The sequence below is a fragment of the Palaemon carinicauda genome, chromosome 37, assembly GCF_036898095.1.
Source record: "Palaemon carinicauda isolate YSFRI2023 chromosome 37, ASM3689809v2, whole genome shotgun sequence".
Lineage (NCBI taxonomy): Eukaryota > Metazoa > Arthropoda > Malacostraca > Decapoda > Palaemonidae > Palaemon > Palaemon carinicauda.
The window spans coordinates 71763115-71777671 of NC_090761.1; the positions used below are offsets into that span (position 1 = coordinate 71763115).

The 14557-nt window shown below is 33.5% G+C and overlaps 1 protein-coding gene across 3 annotated transcripts in view; it reads left to right on the forward strand.

Annotated features, from left to right (window-relative positions):
- Positions 1–364: 364 nt before the first annotated feature.
- LOC137629794 (uncharacterized) overlaps positions 365–14557 on the forward strand; it is a 51826-nt gene continuing 37633 nt past the window's right edge. For 2 of the 3 annotated variants that reach the window (XM_068361437.1, XM_068361434.1), the window contains exon 1: positions 365–496. The gene's annotated coding sequence lies outside the window, so the exon portion shown is untranslated. Of the gene's footprint in view, positions 497–551; positions 679–14557 lie in introns of those variants that run through there. The other variant, XM_068361436.1, reaches the window with a different exon arrangement.

The following is a 14557-nucleotide window of genomic DNA, read 5'->3' on the forward strand; positions in this document are numbered from 1 at the left end:
ATAAAAGTTTAAAAAAATGCTACAGAAGTTCTTCCGAGGTCCAACATATTTCCCTAAACTTATAATAATCTTAACCTTCGCAGACCTCCTTTCAAAGCATTGAGATTTCTTTCAGAACAGAAAAAAGTTGATGATAGGCTAAAGTGTCCATTCTCTCGATTATCCAGAACAAAAACATTGAAGGGTCCCCGTGAGTGTGTGTTTTAGCATATAGCACTTAATTATTCTCTACCTTAAACAACTCCCCCCTCCCCCCTCTCCCCCTCCCCTTTCTACGAACAACAAAAATATCCAACCGGAAGGATTGGCCAATCTCTTTTACTCGTAAAAAACGATGACGAATCTTAGAGCAGACGCCGTATTCCAGCGAGCGAGCCGAGCCGAGAGGGATTACAGCCCAGGGTTTTGGTCCCTTTTTATAAAGCAGACGGGACCCTGTCTCCACAGTCATTCCCTCATTACGCGCTGGGAAGTTAGGAGAGACACTGCTGAATTTGTGAGTGTCTGTGGCCCTGTTGCTTCTATAACTCTCTCCCTCTCTGCCTCTCGGGGGAACATACGCTTACAGAGCGAGAGAGAAGGATAATTATACAATAAGCTTTATTCGTGGTTTGTGTGCTGCTAATAACTGTGCTCGCTTGTGTGTGTGTGGAAAAGTTACAGTGATTTGTTTCATAAGTAATTAATATGATTTTTCTTTTTTTACTTTAGTGCTTACTATTTGGTGCTGTCTTTGACATTTGTGTGTGGAACTTTTTACAAAAGCGAGGAGTTTGTGATTTGTGAATACTCTTATGTACATTTTCTTGATTTTTTAATTTTTTTCACATAAGATGGGGAATGTGTTTGTTTGGTACTTTGCTGTAATTTTTGAAATTTTTAAAATTTTACTTTTTCGGTTTAGGCACTTTCTCGTATATACCTTTTAAGTGATTTTCAATTTTTTTCATGATTTTTGTGATTTAATAGCATGATAAGTAACAAAAGATTGTTTCTTAATCATGTCTTGGGCTACGATAGTACAGAAATTAACCAGACAATTTATACATTTCTGTGGCTACATCAGATCACACTGACTTACAGTTACAATAATTTAGTCTCAAGAGTCAGTTTGTTCAGAATCCTTTTTTGAACAGCTTATACCAAAACATTTTTTCACTTGCTTAACAAACTTGGAACACAAGTGAAATTTGGAATTTAGAGAAAATTTCAAGATTTTTCAAATAGAAATTTAAGAACGAAAATGAAAACTTTTAAATTAGCTTGAAACAGTATAGCTACATATCCGTGACTTTTCAAGTTCAGTAACAAAGATTGGTTTTAATCTAACATAAGTATCTGCCCCTATGTATTTCAGCAACTCTTTTTACGTTGCTTCAATTGAAGAAGATGGATAAAACCTTTGACACATACAGGCATATATATAAATATATATATATATATATATATATATATGTATATATACATATACATATATATATATATATATATATATATATATATATATATATGTATGTATGTATACACACATACATACATACATATTTATATATATATATATATATATATATATATATATATGCATACATATATATATATATATATATATACATATATATATATATATATATATATATATATATATACATATATATATATATATATATATATATATATATATATATATATATATATATATGCATACATATACATACATATATAGAATATATATATATATACATATATATATATGTATATATAAACATATATATACACACATATATATATATGTATATGTGTGTATGTCTGTCTGTACCTATCCTATACCAACCGATTCCTCTCCCCTACCTGATATACTCAACCCCATTAATAAAACCAAAAATCCCAACATCAAGGCAAACCCTCCTTCCGTTTCTAAACGAAAAAACCAAATAACAACTTTAGTTTCAAACCGAGTCTGGGCTCAAATTACATTGTTGATATTCACGAAGCACAACGTATGTATGCAAATATAACAATAATTACAGTTCCGCTGAGCTGTCATCATTATCCTTCACGCAAAGCCGAAGAGACGGAATTAAAATGAAGTGAAATTCGCGAAATTTGGATGCTGTATTTTTTCGCGAAATCAAAACGAAGTGGAATTCGAGAAATTAGGATGCTGGTTTTTTTTCGCGATATTAAAACGAAGTGGAATTCGAGAAATTAGGATACTGTATTTTTTCGCGAAATCAAAACGAAGTGGAATTCGAGAAATTAGGATGCTGGTTTTTTTTTCGCGATATTAAAACGAAGTGAAATTCGCGAAATTAGTATGCTGTATTTTTCGCGAAATCAAAACGAAGTGGAATTCGAGAAATTAGGATGCTGTATTTTTCGCGATATTAAAACGAAATGGAATCCCCGAAATTAGGATGCTGTATTTTTCGCGACATTAAAAAGCGATTGAATTTGTGAAATTAGAATGAGAGGGACTTTGTGAAATTTGAACGCATTCGACTTGTGAAATTAAAACGCATTCGACATGGTGAAATTAAAACGCAGTCGATTTTGTGAAATTAAAACGCAGTCGATTTTGTGGAATTAAAACACAGTCGACTTTGTGAAATTAAAACGCATTCGACATGGTGAAATTAAAACGCAGTCGATTTTGTGAAATTAAAACGCAGTCGATTTTGTGGAATTAAAACACAGTCGACTTTGTGAAATCAAAACGCATTCGACATGGTGAAATTAAAACGCATTCGACATGGTGAAATTAAAACGCATTCGATATCGTGAAAATAAAACGTATTCGACATCGTGAAATTAAAACGCGATCAAAAAGGTGAAATTAAAACGCATTCGACATGGTGCGATTAAATGAATTTGACTTTGTGAAATTAAAACGCATTCGACATCGGGAGATTAAAACGCGATCGACATAGGGAAATTAAAACGCGATCGACATAGGGAAATTAAAACGCATTCGACATCAGAATATTAAAACGCGATCGACATCGGGAAATTAAACGCATTCGACATCGAGAAATTAAAACGCATTCGACATCGGGAAATTAGAACGCGATCGACTTGCCCATAACTACCTCGTCATACGCTTGGAATTTGGGGTGTGTTGCCTCCGGAGATGAATCTCAGCGCACCTGACTCGGTCTTCTTGTTATTGTTTTTTTTTAGCTTCGGGTTTCGAAAACGGGATACGAGAGACGAATTGAAGGATTGTTAGCTATGCGTTATTAACCTCTCATTGTTGGCGTCCTGTTTGCCTACAGTACTCCTTGACATCTTGCTGGATATGTGTTATTGTTGGTGACCTGTTTGCCTACAGTACTCCCTGATATCTTGCTAGTCTGTCGATTATGTGTTATTGTTGGATTCCTGTTTGCCTACAGTACTCCCTGATATCCTACTAGTAGATTAGGTGTTACTCTTAGCCTCCTGTTTGCCTACAGTACTCCATAACATCTTGCTGGATTATTAGTTATGCGTTATGGTTGGCCTCTTTTTGCCTACAGTACTCCCTAACATCTTGCTGGATTATCAGTTATGCGTTATTGTTGGACTCCTATTTGCCTACAGTACTCCCTGATATCTTGCTACTTACATGTCCTACTTCTCTAGCAAAGGAAGACACAGTACATTTATTTTTCTAATCAATCCAATGTGAGAATCTTTCAACTTTCCTCAATATTTCTATATCCTTCTTTAGCAAAGAAGAAAGACATTACAAATATTTTTTCTAATCAATTCGATGTGAAAATCTATCAATTTCTCTATTTCTATCGCTTCTACTTTAGCAAAGAAGGAAGACAGTACATCTATTTTTTTTCATATCAATCCAATGTGAAAATTTTTCAACTTCCCTCTATATTTATATATCCTTCTTTAACAAAGGAGAAAGACATTAAATATATTTTTCTAATCAATTCGATGTGAAAATCTATCAATTTCTCTATTTCTATCGCTTCTACTTCAGCAAAGAAGGAAGACAGTATATCTATTTTTTTTTCATATCAATCCAATGTGAAAATCTTTCAATTTCCCTCTATTTTCACTCTTCCTTGAAAGTCAAGGACTCCTGCAAAGAATATAATCTATCTCTCAAGATCTGGGAAATTTTCCGAGAAGAATAATAGTAATGACATCCAATTATGTTCAATCGCCGAAGCTCCATTTCGCCATTGTTCCAGAGGGACGAAGGCTTCTCTATACAGGGTTATGAGGGAGTGAGCTTCTTAAAAGGGGGGGGGGGGGGGAAAGAAATGAGCTTCTAAAACAGGGGGTAAGGGTGTTGACAAAAAGACCTATTTTGCTCTAACCTAAAGTAGTTTGAACCGAGGGTCGGGCATGTGACATTTGAAGTGTTCAACTTCATGAATGTATAAATGTGTATATGTATTTGTATGCAGATGATAAAGGATTAGGATATTTGTACGTCTCTGGCAGTAACAGAATAGATGATATGTATGTATGTATGTATGTATGTATGTATATATATACATATATATATATATATATATATATATATATACACATACATTATATATATATATATATACATATACATATATATACATATACATATATATATATACATATAAATATATATATATATATATATATATATATATATATATATATATATATATATATATATATATATATATATTTGCTTAATAGACTCCCCACTTAGCTACAGTTAGCCATGAAAGCCCACTCATGGAGAGAGAGAGAGAGAGAGAGAGAGAGAGAGAGAGAGAGAGAGAGAGAGGAGAGAGAGAGAGAGAGAGAGAGAGTGTTACAAGGATTTTGGATGTCTCAATGACTTTTTAGTCCATCCAGAGAGACTCCATTTGCTCTTGGGTAGAGTGAATTAGCTGAAACATTGAGAGAGAGAGAGAGAGAGAGAGAGAGAGAGAGAGAGAGAGAGAGAGAGAGAGAGAGAGAGAGAGAGAGAAACTCTGATATTCCCGCAATTAAGGTGTACCAAGGCGTAATTATACGCTTCTTAAATTCCTATCCTTTACGGAAAAAAAGACTTAAAAAAAGACTAAAAAAAAAAAAGGACTTTTTCAAGACTTGCGTCAAAGGGTTTTGGTGACTTGGCGGAGTTTTTCAAGTCAAGTAACAGAAGTTTGGTTCTTCGGTGTGTGAAACAAGAGAATCATTCATTAAATATGGTTTTGAATTAATTCATTAAATATGAATAGGCCAGTAATGTATAATAGCGAGTCAGACATGAGACATATTAATAAAATATATTTTATTATATTTAATTTACTAGCGAGCTATATTAATTAATTACGATGGGATATATTAATAAAATACATTTTATTCTATTTAATTTACTAGCGAGCAATAATATTAATTAATAGATATATTATTAAAATATATTTTATTCTATTTAATTCACTAGCGAGCAATAATATTAATTAATAGCGATGGGATATACTAATAAAATATATTTTATTCTATTCAATTTACTAGCGAGCAATATTAATTAATTACGATGGGATATATTAATAAAATACATTTTATTCTATTTAATTTACTAGCGAGCAATAATATTAATTAATCGCAATGGGATATATTAATAAAATATATTTTATTCTATTTAATTCACTAGCGAGCAATAATATTAATTAATAGCGATGGGATATACTAATAAAATATATTTTATTCTATTTAATTTACTAGCAAGCAATAATATTAGTTAATAGCAATCTCTCTGACTAAATATGTTTTCAAATTAAGTCACTGATTATGAAAAGCCAGTAATAATTATTTCTGAGGTAGATATGGAATATATTTATAATTAAATATCCTTTATTCGAACTAACGTTATTAATTAATAGCTTTATTCTATCTCATTTACTAGCAAGTAATATTACCAGTTAATAGCAATGTTGTAACTTGATCTGAATCGATATTAATTCAAACAAAAGTCATAAAATGCCGTAAAACATAAGCTAAATAATCAAAAGTTACTAGCAATTAATACTACTGGTTAATAGCAATGTTGTAACTTGGTCTGACTAGCTATCCATTCAAACAAAAGTTACAAATAGCATTAAAAGCACAAGCTAAATAATCAAAATTTATATGCAAGTTACTAGCAAGTAATACTACTAGTTAATAGCAAAGTCATAACTTAGTCTGACTAGCTATCCATTCAAACAGAAGTTACAAATAGCATTAAAAGCACAAGCTAAATAATCAAAATTTATATGCAAGTTACTAGCAAGTAATACTACTAGTTAATAGCAATGTTGTAACTTGGTCTGACTAGCTATCCATTCAAACAAAAGTCATAAATAGCCTTAAAAGCACAAGGTAAATCAATCATCGAAATCTACTTCCGCCTTCGAAACCACAAAAAAAAAATAATAATAATAAAAAAAAAACCTCGTTCCCTCCTCAAGCATCAGCCAAAGAAAAAAAAATAATTTTCCATCAAATTTACTTATCTAAATGATCGAAATATTACGTCATACACTATACATGTTAAAAGACCTTCTCCTTTGTATCTTCGATGAGAAAACGCCTTATATTTATGCAAGGAATAATTACTAAAAGTATTCTTTTTTTTTTTTTTTTTTTAATTTGGTTCGAGCCGGAACTTGGTGTAAATGACGGAAATATTTTGATAATTGCATTAGCCACAATGAGGTGGCCTTGCCTGAGTTATTCATCTTAGGCTACTAAAATGAAGGACAGTTCTATTGAGTTGATTGCTGTGTTTTCATTTCTTTACTTTATATATATATATATATATATATATATATATATATATATATATATATATATATATATATATATATATATATATATATATATGTGTGTGTGTGTGTGTGTGTGTGTATATATTGATAATAATAATAATAATAATAATAATAATAATAATAATAATAATAATAATAATAATAATAATAATAATAATAATAATGGATGCATTGGATCTATTTTGCTTTTCATATAACTTTGACAAACTTTCGAAAATCGAAAGCACATAAACACCTACATATAAAACACACACATACACACGTATACACACACACACACACACACACACACACACACACACACACATATATATATATATATATATATATATATATATATATATATATATATATATATATATATAAGCTACACCAACTAACATCCACTTATGACTACAAATACAGTCCACCAAAAGCATGATACACAGATACACACATACACACCCACATGCACTCTATTCTTCCCCACCATTCACACCTACACCTCACTTAGCGCATATAAAATAAATCCAGCACTTTAGCCATGTCCTGAATGCCCATTTCATTGACAGAAACTCCTAGTAAATAGGATTCATTCAGCTATAGTTATTATTCAATCAAATTCAAGAGTACTTTGCCGAATCAAGTAAAACCTTATAAAGGGGGATTTTTAGGTCATCTCTCCTTCGTTCTGTAAGGAATCAGTGGACAGCGGTGTTATTATTATTATTATTATTATTATTATTATTATTATTATTATTATTATTATTATAAGCTAAGCTACAGCCCTAGTTGGTAAAGCAAAATGATACAAGCCCAAGGGCTTCAACAAGGAAAATAGTAGTTTGTTGACGATAATACTAAACAGAAATGCTAAGTTCGGAGACATAATATTCCTAAAGTTAACAGATTTTAAATAGTTGAATTACTTCACATTCAAACGATGAAGTCTTTCGTCTTTTGTTTCTCGTCGGACGACAAAATGCAAGAAGGAAAAGAAGACAGATTTTTGTCGCATTTTCCTATTGTCTCTCCAGCTTACGGATTTCCATGCAAGCCCCTTTCCCCTTATAACCGGGCAAGGCCATCTGATCTCGTGTCCAAGACCCGTGTCTCCTGGAGGAGGAGGAGGAGGAGGAGGAAAAAGAGAAGGAGGAGGGGGAGGAAATAGCGAAGGCAAAGCAGTAAAATATTGAGAAGTATCACCATGTTTCTGCCACTTGGATGACACTATTCGAAGCCATTAACGAAGGACCCGTGTCTCCTGGAGGAAGAGATGGAGGAGGAGGAGGAAGAGGAGGAGGAGGAGGAAATACCGAAGGCAAAGCAGTGAAATATTGAGAAGTACCACCATGTTTCTGCCAGTTGGGTGACACTATTCGAAGCCATTAACGAAGGACCCGTGTCTCCTGGAGGAAGAGATGGAGGAAGAGGAGGAGGAGGAGGAAATACCGAAGGCAAATCAGTGAAATATTGAGAAGTACCACCATGTTTCTGCCAGTTGGGTGACACTATTCGAAGCCATTAACGAAGGACCCGTGTCTCCTGGAGGAGGAGATGGAGGAGGAGGAGGAGGAGGAGGAGGAAATACCGAAGGCAAAGTAGTAAAATGTTGAGAAGTACCACAATGTTTCTGCCACTTGGGTGACACACTCTTCGAAGCTGTTGACAAAAGACCCGTGTCTCCTGGAGGAGGAGGAGGAGGAGGAGGAGGAGGAGGAGGAGCCATTGACAAAGGACGCCTGTGTTCGACTGGCAAACCGAATGCACGTGTTGGAGAGAATCCGTAAAGAGGGAGGGGGAGGGGCGGGGTGGGGGGGTTTACTCATTGCAAGTACTTTGGGTGGGGGGGGGGAGGGGGCCGAGGGGCAGATTAGGGCGAGGCTTTGCAAGGAAGAGGCGAGATGAAAGGAAAATTTGGTAGTTCCGGTCAAGGGACCAAGAAAGAGATCTTTTTGATGCAATTTGGGTAATGAAATTAAATGAAAGTGATCCATTAAATCTTCTGTGTTCTATATATTACTATAAATAAAGATCTTTATTATAATATAAAGACTACAGATCTTTATTTACTTCGCCTCCGTCAAGGGACCAAAAAAGAGATCTTTTTGATGTAATTTGGGTAATGAAATTAAATGAAGGTGACCCATTAACTCTTCTGTTTTCCATATAAGGTAATACTATAAGTAAAGATCTTATTATAATATAAAGACTACAGATCTTTATTTACTTTGCCTCCGTCAAGGGACCAAAAAAGAGATCTTTTTATGTAATGTTGGTAATGAAATCAAATGAAATTGATCCAATAACTCTTCTGTTTTCTATATATGGTAAGACTAGGAATAAAGATCTTTATTATAATATAAAGACTACAGATCTTTATTTACTTCGCCTCCGTCAAAGGACCAAAAAGATATTTTTTTTATGTAATTTTGGTAATGAAATCAAATGAAATTGATCCATTAACCCTTCTGTTATCTAAATATGGTAAGACTAAGAATAAAGATCTTTATTATAATATAAAGACTTTAGATCTTTATTTACTTCGTCTCCACCAGCTGGGTGCAATAGAAATAATCACAACCTAATGTGTTGTAGTCAAGCGTGAACATCTGACAAATTAACTTAATAGAGAAAATTGTTATATAGAGAGCATTATAATTTTAGATCTTTATGAAATAGAAGACATATAATGAAATAACTCCCTGAATTCACATTTTATACGGAGGCCTTTTGTATGAAAGCATCAGTTCTCTTGCTTGAGGGTAAAACCCGGCACACTATACTATCTTTAAATAGGAAATATTTATTTCAATGTTGTTACTGTTCTTAAAAATTTTTATTTTACCTTGTTTCCTTTCCTCACTGGGCTATTTTCCAAGTTGGGGCCCCTGGGCTTATGGCATCCAGCTTTTCCAACTAGGATTGTAGCTTAGCAATGAATAATAATAATAATAATAATAATAATAATAATAATAATAATAATAATAATCAGTTCAGGAGTAAAGCGGGGTTTACACAGTCGAACCCGGTTGTCGAACCCGGTTGTCGAACCTGCTTGTCAAACAGTTCGAAGAGGTGGAATCAACCACAAATGCATAAGGTTTATGGACAATGAAGCCCCGCCCACAACAGTCAGGCGAGAACAGACTTTCTTCGAACCTTTTTTGTAGTGATGGCACAAAATCCTCCTAAAAATATACTGTATATTCTCTTGGTTCCTTCATAAAGCAACATCCTTTTGCAACCCCTACTGTAGGATCCCTGTTACTACCATCCCCTCCTTATCCCCCACCTGCATGTTTCATGGAGAGAGAGAGAGAGAGAGAGAGAGAGAGAGAGAGAGAGAGAGAGAGAGAGAGAGAGAGAGAGAGAAGGTGGGTGGGTTTTGCCTCATTGAGATTCTTCTAAATGTTTTTATTATTTTACGTCTTAGTGGTGTATATTTTAAAGGAGAGAGAGAGAGAGAGAGAGAGAGAGAGAGAGAGAGAGAGAGAGAGAGAGAGAGAGAGAGAGAGAGAGAGAGAAGGTGGGTGGGTTTTGTAAAATTAGGAGTCTTCTAAATGTTTTTATTATTTTACATCTTGATGCTATATATTTTAGAGAGAGAGAGAGAGAGAGAGAGAGAGAGAGAGAGAGAGAGAGAGAGAGAGAGAGAGAGAGAGCCGTCGTGACAAGTGGCTGTAACAGTTTTGCAAGAGACAGTTAGACCGTAGTTCCTGAATCTCCCGTGTTTACAATACCGTCTACATTCTTTATCAAACAGCTTCATTATACATCTATTTATCTCTGTTTCCTTGACCCGGGCTATTCAGGGGTCAGATCATGACCATTGTGACTAATGGGGTCTGAGTTGTTAGCGACTTGTGGTTTACAGAAATCTTGGTGCTTTGGAGCAAATTGGGTGGGGTTGAATTTTTATGTCTGTTGGCGATATAAATATATATACTCGTATATATCCGCCATTTTTCAACCACAAAGGCTACTTATAGCAGTAGGGTGGGGTGAATACCGTTTTCATATACTCAAGGTAGTGATTATTACTATCATTTACACCTTGTTCTTCCAAGTGGGGATACCTTAACGCAAAGCTGTACTATAGTCCATTTCTTTTATCGAGGCATATTTGCACCGACTCGCAGTTGTGCCCTTTTAGCTGGGAAAAGTTTCCTGATCGCTGGTTGGTTGGACAAGATAATTCTAACCAATCAGCGATCAGGAAACTTTTCCGAGCTAAAAGGGCACCCCTGCGAGTCGGTGCAAATAGGCCTCGATAAAAGAAATGGACTATAGTTAGGGCCACTCATGCTAGATTGGTTTGCCGTGAGCGATCAGACTATAGTCTTCCACCATCACCAATCCGCATTGGCCAGCGTGGTGATGAAAACTGGCCAATCCCCGGAATGATTTGACATACATGAGGCCTTTGTCCTGCAGTGGATTAGAAACAGCTGCATTTGTTGAGGTTGATCTTTCAATACTACTGAAATACACCAAAACACTAGCTATGACTTGAATAACTAGACATGTCTGAGGCCATTGTCCTGAAGTGGACTAGAAACTTCTGTATTTGTTGTTGTAGTTGCTGTTGTTGTTTCAATGGGACTGAGCTACACCAAAAAACAAACAAATACACATGCAAATATTGTTTGTTCGTATTGAATAGACATGTGCGAGGCCTTTGTCCTGCAGCGGACTAGAAACGGCTGCATTTGCTCTTCTCACATTGGCACTGAAATACACCCAAACGCAAACAAATACACATGCAAATATTGTTTGTTCGTTCTGAACAGACATGTCTGAGGCCTTTGTCCTGCAATGGACTAGAAACGGCTGCATTTGCTGTTCTCACAATGGCACTGAAATACACCAAAACACAAACAAATACACATGCAAATATTGTTTGTTCGTTCTGAATTAACATGTCTGAGGCCTTTGCCCTGCAGTAGACTAGAAACGGCTACATCGAAACAGCTGCATTGGTTGTTGTTGTTGTTGCTGTTGTTGTTTTAATGGCACTGAAATAGATCAAAACAAGAGACAAGGCATGAAGCCTTTGTCCTGCAGTGGACTAGAAACAGCTGCATTTGTTGTTGTTGTTGTTGATTTTTCAACGGCACTGAACTACACCAGAACGCAAACAAATACACATGCAAATATTGTTTGTTCGTATTGAATAGACATGTGCGAGGCCTTTGTCCTGCAGTGGACTAGAAACGGCTGCATTTGCTCTTCTCACATTGGCACTGAAATACACCAAAACACAAACAAATACACATGCAAATATTGTTTGTTCGTATTGAATAGACATGTGCGAGGCCTTTGTCCTGCAGTGGACTAGAAACGGCTGCATTTGCTCTTCTCACAATTGCACTGAAATACACCCAAACGCAAACAAACAAACTTGCATATTTGCATAATGTTTATGCGTGAACGAATTCACGCATCTGTCAAATCAAAATACCCCAGATCGAATATCACCCTAAGAAGCATCATCATCATTCCTACGATTTAAATCGCAGCAATAATCAAACAATAATCAATAAATCTCTCGTAACATCACCCGCGCGCCATTTGCGATAAACACAGTTGTTATGGCGTTCTCGCGTGCGCGCGCATACGCATGTCTCGAATAACGACATTATTGAGCAATGTACCCCTTTCCTCCCCCCCCCCCTAACTTCCTTCATTTCCTCTTGGTTATAAAAAAGAACAATGGTGCTTTTGTCTTTTCCTCCTTGGGGTAAAATGCGGAAATTTTAACAACTTAAAATTGCGGTTCCATTTGTCATTGCAAAGTTATCATTGTTATTATTATTATTATTATTATTATTATTATTATTATTATTATTGTTGTTGTTGTTGTTGTTGTTGTTGTTCTTATTATCATTATTATTATTATTATCATTATTATTATTATTAATACTAAAAGCTAAGCTGTAACCCTAGTTTGAAAAGCATGATGCTATAAGGCCAAGGGCTCCAACAGGGAAAATAGCCCAGTGAGGAAAGGAAATAAGGAAAAACTACATAAGAAGTTTAAGAACAATAATACCATTGAAATAAACCTTTTTTATATATAAACTATAAAAACGTGAAAATAGCGAGAGGAAGAGAAACAAGATAAAATAGTGTGTCCGAGTGTACCCTCAAGCAAGAATACTTTGCAGTTGAATTTGTTGACAAGTCTAGTTTAATATTTAAAATATCAATTACCTTTTTAACGTTGTTATTCATCTTGGTGTATTTCATTATTTTATCATTTTTTATTTAGAGTATGTCCGTTATCTTTTCTATTTTCTTTCCTTACTGGACTGCTTTACATGTTGAAGGACCTAGACTTGTAACTTGGCTAATAATAATAATAGTATCAATAATAATGATGATAATAATAATAATAATAATAATAATAATAATAATAATATTAATAATAATAATAATAATAATAATAATAATAATAATAATAATAATAATAATAATAGATCTTTATATGACATTGTACTAGAGAATTATCATCTAAATCTTTGATTTGATATATTAGAACAACAACAACAACAAAAACAACAACAACAATAATAATAATAATAACAATAATAATAATGTTTTTATATGACATTGAACAATAGAACTGGCTTCCAGTTTCTAAATCTTTGCCTCAATATGTTGGAACAACAACAACAATAATAATAATAATAATAATAATAATAATGCTTTTATATGACATTGAACAACAGAACTGGCTTCCAGTTTCTAAATCTTTGCCTCAATATGTTGGAACAACAACAACAACAACAATAATAATAATAATAATAATAATAATAATAATAATAATAATAATAATAATAATAATAATAATAATGTTTTTATATGACATTGAACAACAGAACTGGCTTCCAGTTTCTAAATCTTTGCCTCAATATGTTGAAACAACAACAATAATAATAATAATAATAATAATAATAATAATAATAATAATAATAATAATGTTTTTATATGACATTGAACAACAGAACTGGCTTCCAGTTTCTAAATCTTTGCCTCAATATGTTGGAACAACAACAACAACAACAACAATAATAATAATAATAATAATAATAATAATAATAATAATAATAATAATAGGATATAATACTGACCTAGAGAACCGGACTCCATTTCTAAATCTTTGACTCAGTATATTGGAACAACAACAACAACAACAACAACCACAATAATAATAATAATAATAATAATAATAATAATAATAATAATAATAACAGGATTATGACATTGAAATCTCAAGAGCTGGCCTCCATTTCTAAATCTCTGACTCGATAAACTCTATTAAAAAGAACCTTTCTCAACTTAAATCTCTCAATTCAACCACAAGAATGAATTCGACGAGAGATTGACAATGAAAATACCGAGAGCGGAACTTTAGTCCTTCGAAAATATGAGACGAACGAGGGGTAAATCATGATTGGAAATGAGAATTGAATATTTATCCTTCTCGATAACCGATTTTATTGTTTTTATTTCTTTAGCCTTCTCGAGATTTTTTTTTTTTTTTTTTTTTTTTTTTAAGTAATAAATGGCGGTGTCAGTCTCCAAGGATTATAGAGTTTGGATAACAATGGTCAATTTAACCATGTTTTCTAGTTACTGTATATGTAGAGATATGATGATAATATTAATTATGATGTTATTAATACTGTAATAATGATGATTGCTGTGATAATGATGATGATAATGATATTAACGATTATTGATATTATGATAATCATATAATAATAATAATAATAATAATGCTGGCAATG